This window comes from Triticum dicoccoides, chromosome 5B (assembly GCF_002162155.2).
Source record: "Triticum dicoccoides isolate Atlit2015 ecotype Zavitan chromosome 5B, WEW_v2.0, whole genome shotgun sequence".
NCBI classification, from domain to species: domain Eukaryota; kingdom Viridiplantae; phylum Streptophyta; class Magnoliopsida; order Poales; family Poaceae; genus Triticum; species Triticum dicoccoides.
The window spans coordinates 494,874,118-494,885,260 of NC_041389.1; positions in this window are offsets into that span (position 1 = coordinate 494,874,118).

The window sequence follows — 11,143 nt, forward strand, 5'->3', positions numbered from 1 at the left end:
GATCGGCTTCAGTTAGCAACAGTAGCGAAGGAATCGCTCCATTGGGTTCAGTTAATAGCCATCGATTGATCGCTCGGGTTCAATAACGCGTAGCCTGCAGCGCAATCGCTCGGGTTCAGATAGAGCCCAACGCTTCGCTCGGGTTCAGTTAGAGCCCACGCCTCGCACACACGCACATACGTGTACGAGAGAAACATGCATCGCTCGGCCCCCGACCTCCTACCGTAACCGGCAACTCTCCGAAATTTTCCTCCCCCTCGCTTCTACCATGGTTTTTTCCATCATGGACGGCACAAAGAATGTCATGCAGCTGCGTCTCCGGCCCGCCCAGGATGAAAAGCCCATTTTATGTCATGATTTTTTGTCATAGAAGTAGGACCCACCACATCTATGATGATACCGGGTTTTGTCACAATTATCGTCATAGAAGTGTCATATGTATGACAGAAAAAAAATTCGTTCGGCCCAAAATGTCATGGATGTGTCTTTTTTTGTAGTGGATAAAGCATACATACTGGAAGTACTATTGTGTCTGGATACTTATGACTTAGCCAGGGGCTTTACCCTGGGCTCCCACTCCTCGTCGCTGTAGGTGGCTGTGGTGGAGTGGTCCGGAAGGAAGGTTTTTCCCTTCTTGGACACCTCAGCGTCCCTCTGTGGGGCAGCCTTTCTCTTCTTTCTCCCAATGAGGGAGTGAGGGATTTCTTCCTCCTCCTCCTCGTCTTCGGAGGAGGAGGGCATCTCGACATCGTCGTATGTTACGTCCGACATAACCTAGCGCCGGAGACCTTCTCTGGTCCCCACATCCTTCTTCTTGGCCTTCTTCTCCGGCACCTCATAGGGCGCCGAAAATAGCATCTTCGTCAGGAGAGGTGATTCTGGATCTTCAGGTAGCAGAGCTGGGCAGTCAATCTGCTCCACTATCGCAACCCACGCCTGTAGAATCGGCACAGAGGATTAGATACTTCCCGTGGATGTGCTCGCAAATGGCATATCTTGCAAAGTATGAAAACTTACCGGATTGGCTGGGTGCTTTGCGCTGAGTACGTGATCTTCGGTTATGGGTGGTGCTACCTCGGTGGCCTTGAAGAGCACCTTCCAGACGTCTTCGTGTGTCGTGCCGAAGAGCTCTTGCAGCATATGGTGTTCGGCCGGGTCGACCTCCCACAGATTGCAAACCCGTCTCTGACACAGAAGGATTCGGCGGAGGAGCATAACCTGGACTATGTTGATGAGCTTGATTTTCTTGCTTATCATATTCTGGACGCAGGTCTGAAGTCCGGTCAGCTCTTCCGCTGAGCCCCAGGATAAGCCCTTCTCTTTCCATGAGGTGAGCCGCATGGGGACGACGGATCAAAATTTGGGGGTCGCCACCTAGTTGGCGCCACACAGCTCGGTGACGTAGAACCACCCCAATTGCCACCTCTTCACAGTCTCCACAAAGGATCCCTCGGGCCAGGTGACATTGGGCATCTTGCCCACCATGGCGCCCACGCACTCCGCTTGTTGGCTGCCCACCACCTTTGGCTTCACATTGAAGGTCTTTAGCCATAGGACGAAGTGGGGTGTGATGCGGAGATAGGCCTCACACACGATGATGAACGCCGAGATGTTGAGGATGAAGTTGGGGGCCAGATCATGGAAATCCAACCTGTAGTAGAACATTAGTCCACGGACGAACGGGTGGAGGGGGAATCCCAGCCCACGGAAAAAGTGAGAGTGGAATACTACCCTTTCCTGGGGTTTTGGGGTAGGAATAATCTGCCCCTTGGCCGGAAGCCAGTGCGCGATGTTTGCGGACAGGTATCCGGCCTCCCAAAGCTTCGTGATGTTCTCCTCCATGATGGAGGAGGCCATCCACTTGCCTCCCGCTCCGGACATGTTCGAATGAATTTGCGGAGAAGGTGAAAGCTTGGGCGCTGGAGCTCGAGTGAGAGAGAATGGATGAGCTGAGGAAGAAGAAGGCATGGGTGAAAAAGGGGGTTCCTTATGCCTTTATAAAGGTGGTAGAAACTATGCGCCTCCCCACTTGCCCCGTAAACTCACTTATTCCCCAAGCGTCGTGTTGATGGCGCGGTTGGGTTACCCACATCTGTATTGAGCAGAATCCCATGATAAGGGGGACACGATCTCTGCTTCGACAAGACGTGCCAATGAAACCGCCTCGCAAGTTGTGCAGTAGCAGGTCGAGAAAACGGTTTGAATAATGGCTGGGCCGCGGCGTGATGTCACGCTATGAAAAAGTTGTCAGCAGATTAGACTCGTGGAGTATTGTACTCTCTACGGTGGTATGTGGAATTTGTTTTGCAGAGCCGAACACGATTCTTGTGTTCAAGATGTACTTTGGAGTATTCAGAGAAGGAACCCACCTTGCAATGTCGAAGAAAAACTGCACACCAAACTCATCGTCATTGAAGCCTGGTTCAGGGGATACTAAGGGAGTCCTGGATTAGGGGGTCCTCGGACATCCAGACTATATGCTTATGCCGGACTGTTGGACTATGAAGATACAAGATTGAAGACTTCGTCCCGTGTCTGGGTGGGACTCTCCTTTGCGTGGAAGGCAAGCTTGGCAATTCGGATATGTAGATTTCCTTCCCTGTAACCGACTCTGTGTAACCCTAGCCCCCTCCAGTGTCTATATAAACCAGAGGGTTTAGTCCGCACGACAACAACAATCAAAATCATAGGCTAGCTTCTAGGGTTTAACCTCTACGATCTCGTGGTAGATCAACTCTTGTAATACTCATATCATCAAGATCAATCAAGAAGGAAGTAGGGTATTACCTCTATAGAGAGGGCCCGAACCTGGGTAAACATTGTGTCCCCGCTTCCTGTTACCATTAGCCTTAGACGCACAGTTCGGGACCCCCTACCCAAGATCTGCCGGTTTTGACACCGACAGGGGCGTCTCATGCACGGAACCAATCAGGCGGCTTGTGTAACCACGGGTGAAGGCCCGGTTCAAACCCCGGACGGTGGCTCTTGCAGATGGTGACGGCAAAAGCCGTCTCGACGTGGAAGAAAGTGATTCAGAGGCACCAGGCTGTGGCGGAGACAGACGGTGCGCCGGGCGGCCCGGATGGCCTCCAGCAGAAGGTGAAGCCAACGCCAGGCCACAGGAGCGAGCTTACGGCGAGCAAGGAGGAGCGGCTCACAGGTAGCCAAGCGCGATAGCGGTTCGGAGAAGGCGAAGATGGCAGGTCCGTGATGGCAGAGTAATTCGGGCTGCGCGAGGCGACTTGGGGGGCGCCGGGCGAAATGGCGTGGCCGTGCCAGAGGCCCGCCCGAGAGGCTCACTCGAGGCACGCCTGCAGCAGCGTCGGCTCAATGTGAAGTAGAGGCCGTCGCGGTCCGGCAGCTTAGGTGTGGCGCAAGAAGCGGCGGCTCAATCCGAGGCCCTCGTCCATCGCCGCCTCCAAGTCATGGCCAAATCTGATTCTATCTCGTTGACTGTTCGTCAGCTGTCTCTCCCTTTTTTAACCAGGATCACTTGAGTTGATGCAATTGAGCAGGTTCTGGCGTGCATTCGCACGCGAAGGCAGCAGCTAGCGGATTGATGAGCAACCCATGGACACAAATCTTCTCGGGACTTGAAACCTAATAGCATGGAAAACCATGGAACTCGGCGGATTAGATCGCGGCCCCGGACGACTTACGCGTGCACTGAACGCCTGTCCGTCTTGGCGTACTATTGCAATATGATTGTTGCAGCGAAAAATCCAATCGTTTGTAGCCGATCGGTGCCGGCACAAGGAAAGGCAACTTTAATCCTCTCGTCTCAACCCTCTCGTTGATACTGTTGCTGAAACTTTTATCCACTCTTGACTAATCAACCAAGCAGCGACATTGATCCTTCCAGGCCGGCTCTTGTTCAGCCGGAAAATTACTAACTTGTCGATCCCTCCGAGAGATCCCTTCAAGAACTCAACACCACCGTGCGCAAGCCCCACGGTGGGCGCCAACTATCATGGAACTGTCACGACAGATGTCCTACTGTGAGGACTTAGTCGTGAGGCCAACGCATCTATGTAGTAGCTTGAGAGGGGTTGAGCGGAATCGAGAGACGCAACAGAAGATAAGCGTTTAGATAGCTTTGGGCCTCGAGAAACATCATCCGGTAATAACCCTACATGATGTTTGTCGCTAGGTCTCATTATGATCATTAGGGAGTCGCCGGTAAGACGGCACTTTGTGTCTAGTCCTAGAGATTGTTTTTTCTCCCCTCTTGGAGTGCCCTGCCCCTCCTTATATAAGTTGAAGGGGCAGGTTATATATGAGTCCATCTCGGACTAAAACTTAAGCTATTATAACTTCTCATCATGGGCTTCTCTCCATGGGCTTCTTAACTTCTTGGGCTTCTTACAATCTGTCTTACAATATGACTTATGGTCTAGCTTACAAATTGACTTGCCATCTGGCTTACCGTCTGGCTTATGATCTGACTTACCATCTGGCTTACATGACTGTGTCTGCCGGGTTACATGACTGTGTCTGCCGGGTTTCATGAATGTGTCCGTCGGGTTATATGACTGTGTCCGCCGGCTTACAATGGTTGACTATGGCTGCCAGCTTACAATCTGCCGGGTCACCGATGAGACTCCAAGTCCCAGCAGGGTCATATCTCCGGTCGGGTCATACCGCGGGGTATATCCCAGACAACGTCCATAAGCTCTGAATTAGCCTACAAGTCTAATACGAAAGGAATTGTTGCATTAGCCACAAATTAGACGAAGAAATGAAATGGTCTACTAGAAATTACCGTTTCATTGAACCAAGAGATGAAACCGGGATAGCCGCCTCCATGCTTTGCCAGAAGCTCATACTCTTCGACCGAATCCTTTTGGATCACCGCTCCAGACGAGAATTTGGCAACGTATCGAATGTATCAAATTTATCTGGGAATAAGAGCAGTTCAAAGGAATTAGAAGTTACAAAACAATGTACCAAGAATTTACTCGATGTACGGCCACTAGTGCAGAACCGGGCTATAGCACCGGTTCGTAAGGGCTATTAGTGCCGGTTTTGTAACTGGCACTAAAGGGTGGGGAGTAAAGGTCCCCCCTTTAGTACTGGTTTGTCATGAACCACCACTAAAGTGCCACCACGTGGCACGAGGCAGGGCCGGGTGCGGGGAGACCTATAGTACCGGTTGGTAACACCAACCGGTACTAACAGTTCGGGTGGTTTTTTTAATTATTTTTCCTTTAGTTTTGTGTTTTCAATTTAATTTAGAGATTGTTTTTACATTATAATGAGTTGTTAAATCATTAGGTGAAAGTGCCCGCAGATTAGTTTCACGTGGATATGCATGGATCCTAGCTAAGTGATCAATGTATATATGCCATATCCATATATATCACTTGATCACTTATATTAGGTGAGCAAGTAATTAATATGGATATGGCGCATATATACTTGATCACTTAGCTAGCTAGGATCCATCCAGTTGAAACTAATCTGCGGTTTCTTTCATAAATGATATAATAACTCATCATCATATTAATATAAAAACTATTGCATCATATATATTATCACCAACAAGTTAATGGTATACTAGCTAGCTAAAAATCATTATAGTTGTCATTACCACTATTTAATCATAATAGTCATTACCGCTATCTAATCATTACCAATACTAGCTTAAAGAAGAAATATTCACTTTGTACCAGAAGGAAAGATATCGTCGAGTTCAACATGATCACTCTTTAAGATTAAGTTCACGACGAAAAACATGGACATGAGAGGACAAGTACTAAGAGCATGCCAATCACTCTTTCTGCTCTCTCTCAGGTAAAATGGCATAGAACATGTGTAGCTGTCCTGATTCATCATATTGGAGCATGCAGATGAACCTGTCTCCTAATCATGGGTTACACTTCTGCTTGTTGACTCCTAGTACTTCTCTGTGATCATTCACAATTTTGCTCCAGTCTTTCACTATTAAGCATTCCTCGGTTCTAGAAATCTTGAATGCACTCGTATGCAATGTAGGATGTCTTGGCTGTAAGCTAACAATTGACATGCGACCGTTAGTCCAGATCCACCGAGGCACAACTATCATCGGGAGTCCCTGTTGAACAGAACATCGTATAGTATCATACTTAGCAACATGAAGTTTAGCTTAAAAAATAATGTATGCAAAAGATGCACTGAGGACAAATAGTGAAAATCTTACCATCTTTCCTAAATACATGTAACCGTAGTTCAATACGAACACTATTGTCGCATGTTTTGAGTACTAAGATTTGCAAGTCTAGGAAAAGAATTTCTCTTGACAACATCAAGGTCCTCAAGCCATGAAACATGTTGACTTATCTCCTCGTAGTTTAGTTCAGCCCCGTGATAGTGGACGGTCCTTTCTACCAAGCACTGGACATGTTTGCTTGAATGGAAATAAGCTGTTAATTGAAATTAGTTGTCAACTATTTTTGAAAAAACAATATCAACATAAATATGGCATGAGAAACTCACATAATGGTAGAACTGGAGGCGTATGCACATCGACATAAATGTCTCTATTACCTTCAATATCATATTCAGGACGAATATCAAAGGTGATAAACATATCAAGCTCAAATGCATAAGCCTTGCATAGTGCTTGCCAAGTTTTGCATTCAAAATGGGTGTAGGTTTCTTGATTGTATAATTTGACGCTGAAGGTATAACCATGCTCGGTCTTCAAGTAAACTCTCTTTACCTCCATAGTTTTGTCACGACTGAAACCTATCTTATCCAAGACAAAATTCTTGCATGGCAGGAGATACGCTAGTAAAATAGTGAAAATTTAAAATAATAAGTTGAAGCAAATGAAGCAGATATAAGTCATGCTTAATTACGAAAAAACTTGTCGTTGTGACTTACTGTATCCTCTTCGAAGGTCTCATCCAGCTTGATGCTGAAGCGCCTATCATCAACTAGGAAATTTCGGTCGCACAGGCCGTGTTGGTCTTCGCAGTCTTCGCACATGAAATTGTTTTCGTCGTCGGACGACATTTCCTATGTTCATAGGTGAAACATTAAACACTTATTAGTTATATATTAATTCAGCTAATTAGACTAGTTCAATTAATTCAACTAATTAGTTCAAGTAAGCACTTACTAAAAATGTACCTAAATAAAGTATATATAGCTCCTAATTCAACTAATTCAACTAATTAACTAGTTCCACTAATTCAACTAATTCAACTAAACTAGTTCTATTAATTTTCTTACTAAAAATAAAGTAGCTAGTTCCATATACTAAAATTTTAATTATGTTGGAAATATGCCCTAGAGGCAATAATAAAAGTATTATTATTATATTTCCTTGTTCATGATAATTGTCTTTTATTCATGCTATAACTGTATTATCCGGAAATCGTAATACACGTGTGAATACATAGACCACAATATGTCCCTAGTGAGCCTCTAGTTGACTAGCTCGTTGTGATCAACAGATAGTCATGGTTTCCTGGCTATGGACATTGGATGTCGTTGATAACGGGATCACATCATTAGGAGAATGATGTGATGGACAAGACCCAATCCTAAGACTAGCACAAAAGATCGTGTAGTTCATTTGCTAGAGCTTTGCCAATGTCAAGTATCTCTTCCTTCGACCATGAGAGCGTGTAACTCCTGGATACCGTAGGAGTGCTTTGGGTGTATCAAACGTCACAACGTAACTGGGTGACTATAAAGGTGCACTACAGGTATCTCCGAAAGTATCTATTGTTTTATGCGGATCGAGACTGGGATTTGTCACTCCGTGTAAACGGAGAGGTATCTCTGGGCCCACTCGGTAGGACATCATCATATGCGCAATGTGATCAAGGAGTTGATCACGGGATGATGTGTTACGGAACGAGTAAAGTGACTTGCCGGTAACGAGATTGAACAAGGTATTTGATACCGACGATCGAATCTCGGGCAAGTAACATACCGATGGATAAAGGGAATTGAATACGGGATTGATTAAGTCCTTGACATCGTGGTTCATCCGATGAGATCATCGTGGAACATGTGGGAGCCATCATGGGTATCCAGATCCCGCTGTTGGTTATTGACTGGAGAACGTCTCGGTCATGTCTACATGTCTCCCGAACCCGTAGGGTCTACACACTTAAGGTTCGATGACGCTAGGGTTATAAAGGAAGTTTGTATGTGGTTACCGAATGTTGTTCGGAGTCCCGTATGAGATCCCGGACGTCACGAGGAGTTCCGGAATGGTCCGGAGGTAAAGATTTATATATGGGAAGTCCTATTTTGGCCACCGGAAAATGTTCGGGATTTTTCGGTATTGTACCTGGAAGGTTCTAGAAGGTTCCGGAGTGGGGCCCACCTGCATGGGGGGACCCACATAGACGTGGGTAGTGGGGGCAAGGCCCCACACCCCTGGTCAAGGCGCACCAAGATCCCCCCTTAGAAGGAATAAGATCATATCCCGAAGGGATAAGATCAAGATCCCTAAAAAGGGGGGATAACAATCGGTGGGGAAGGAAATAATGAGATTTCTTTCCTCCCACCTTGGCCAACGCCCCAATGGACTTGGAGGGCAAGAAACCAGCCCCTCCACCCCTATATATAGTGGGGAGGCGCATGGGAGCTATAGACGAAGTTCTGGCGCAGCCCTCCTCCTCTCCCGTGGTGCTTGGCGAAGCCCTGCTGGATTGCCACGCTCCTCCATCACCACCACGCCGTTGTGCTGCTGTTGGATGGAGTCTTCCTCAACCTCTCCCTCTCTCCTTGCTGGATCAAGGCGTGGGAGACGTCACCGGGCTGTACGTGTGTTGAACGCGGAGGTGCCGTGCGTTCGGCACTTGATCATCGATGATTTGAATCACGACGAGTACGACTCCTTCAACCCCGTTCTCTTGAACGCTTCCGCTTAGAGATCTACAAGGGTATGTAGATGCACTCTCTTTCTACTCATTGCTGGTCTCTCCATAGATAGATCTTGGTGACACGTAGGAAAAGTTTGAATTTCTGCTACGTTCCCCAACAGTGGCATCATGAGCTAGGTCTATTGCGTAGATTCTTTGCACGAGTAGAACACAAAGTAGTTGTGGGCGTTGATGTTGTACAATATTCTTACCGTTACTAGTCCAATCTTGTTTCGACGGTATTGTGGGATGAAGCGGCCCGGACCAACCTTACACGTACTCTTACGTGAGACAGGTTCCACCGATTGACATGCACTTGGTGCATAAGGTGGCTAGCGGGTGCTAGTCTCTCCCACTTTAGTCGGAACGGATTCGATGAAAAGGGTCCTTATGAAGGGTAAATAGCAATTGGCATATCACGTTGTGGTTTTGCGTAGGTAAGAAACGTTCTTGCTAGAAACCCATAGCAGCCACGTAAAACATGCAAACAACAATTAGAGGACGTCTAACTTGTTTTTGCAGGGTATGCTATGTGATGTGATATGGCCAAGAAGAATGTGATGAATGATATGTGATGTATGAGATTGATCATGTTCTTGTAATAGGATTCACGACTTGCATGTCGATGAGTATGACAACCGGCAGGAGCCATAGGAGTTGTCTTTATTTATTGTATGACCTGCGTGTCATTTAACAACGCCATGTAAATTACTTTACTTTATTGCTAAACACGTTAGCCATAGAAGTAGAAGTAGTCATTGGCGTGACAACTTCATGAAGACACGATGATGGAGATCATGATGATGGAGATCATTGTGTCATGCCGGTGACAAGATGATCATGGAGCCCCGAAGATGAAGATCAAAGGAGCTATATGATATTGGCCATATCATGTCACTACTCTATTTGATTGCATGTGATGTTTATCATGTTTATGCATCTTGTTTACTTAGGACGACGGTAGTAAATAAGATGATCCCTTACAAAATTTCAAGAAGTGTTCTCCCCTAACTGTGCACCGTTGCTATAGTTCGTTGCTTCTAAGCACCACGTGATGATCGGGTGTGATGGATTCTTACGTTCACATACAACGGGTGTAAGACAGTTTTACACAGCGAAAACACTTAGGGTTAACTTGACGAGCCTAGCATGTACAGACATGGCCTCGGAACACGGAGACCGAAGGGTCGAGCATGAGTCGTATAGTAGATACGATCAACATGAAGATGTTCACCGATGATGACTAGTCCGTCTCACGTGATGATCGGACACGGCCTAGTTGACTCGGATCATGTAATCACTTAGATGACCAGAGGGATGTCTATCTGAGTGGGAGTTCATAAGATGAACTTAATTATCCTGAACATAGTCAAAAGACCTTTTGCAAATTATGTCGTAGCTCGCGCTTTAGTTCTACTGTTTTAGATATGTTCCTAGAGAAAATATAGTTGAAAGTTGATAGTAGCAATTATGCGGACAGTAGAACGGTTATGTCCTTAATGCACTGCTCGGTGTGCTGAACCCCAAACGTCGTTTGTGGATGTTTCGAACATCGAACATACACGTTTTGATAACTACGTGATAGTTCAGTTAAATGGTTTAAGTAGAGGCACCAAAGACGTTTTCGAAACGTCGCGGAACATATGAGATGTTTCGAGGGCTGAAATGGGGATTTCAGGCTCATGCCTACGTCAAGAGGTATAAGACCTCCGACAATTTTCTTAGCCTACAAACTAAGGGAGAAAAGCTCAATCGTTGAGCTTGTGCTCAGATTGTCTGAGTGCAACAATCACTTGAATCGAGTGGGAGTTGATCTTCCAAATGAGATAGTGATGTTTCTCCAAAGTCATTGCCACCAAGCTGCTAGAGCTTCGTGATGAACTATAACATATAAGGGATAGATATGATGATCCTTGAAATATTCGTGATGTTTGACACCGCGAAAGTAGAAATCAAGAAGGAGCATCAATTGTTGATGGTTGGTGAAACCACTAGTTTCAAGAAGGGCAAGGGAACAAAGGGATACTTCATGAAACGGCAATTCAGCTGCTGCTCTAGTGAAGAAACCCAAGGTTGAACCCAAACCCGAGACTAAGAGCTTCTGTAATAAGGGGAACAGCCACTGGAGCAGAACTACCCTAGATACTTGGTAGATGAGAAGGCTGGCAAGGTCGATAGAAGTATATTGGATATACATTATGCTAATGTGTACTTTACTAGTACTCCTAGTAGCACCAGGGTATAAGATACCGGTTCGGTTGCTAAGTGTTAGTAACTCG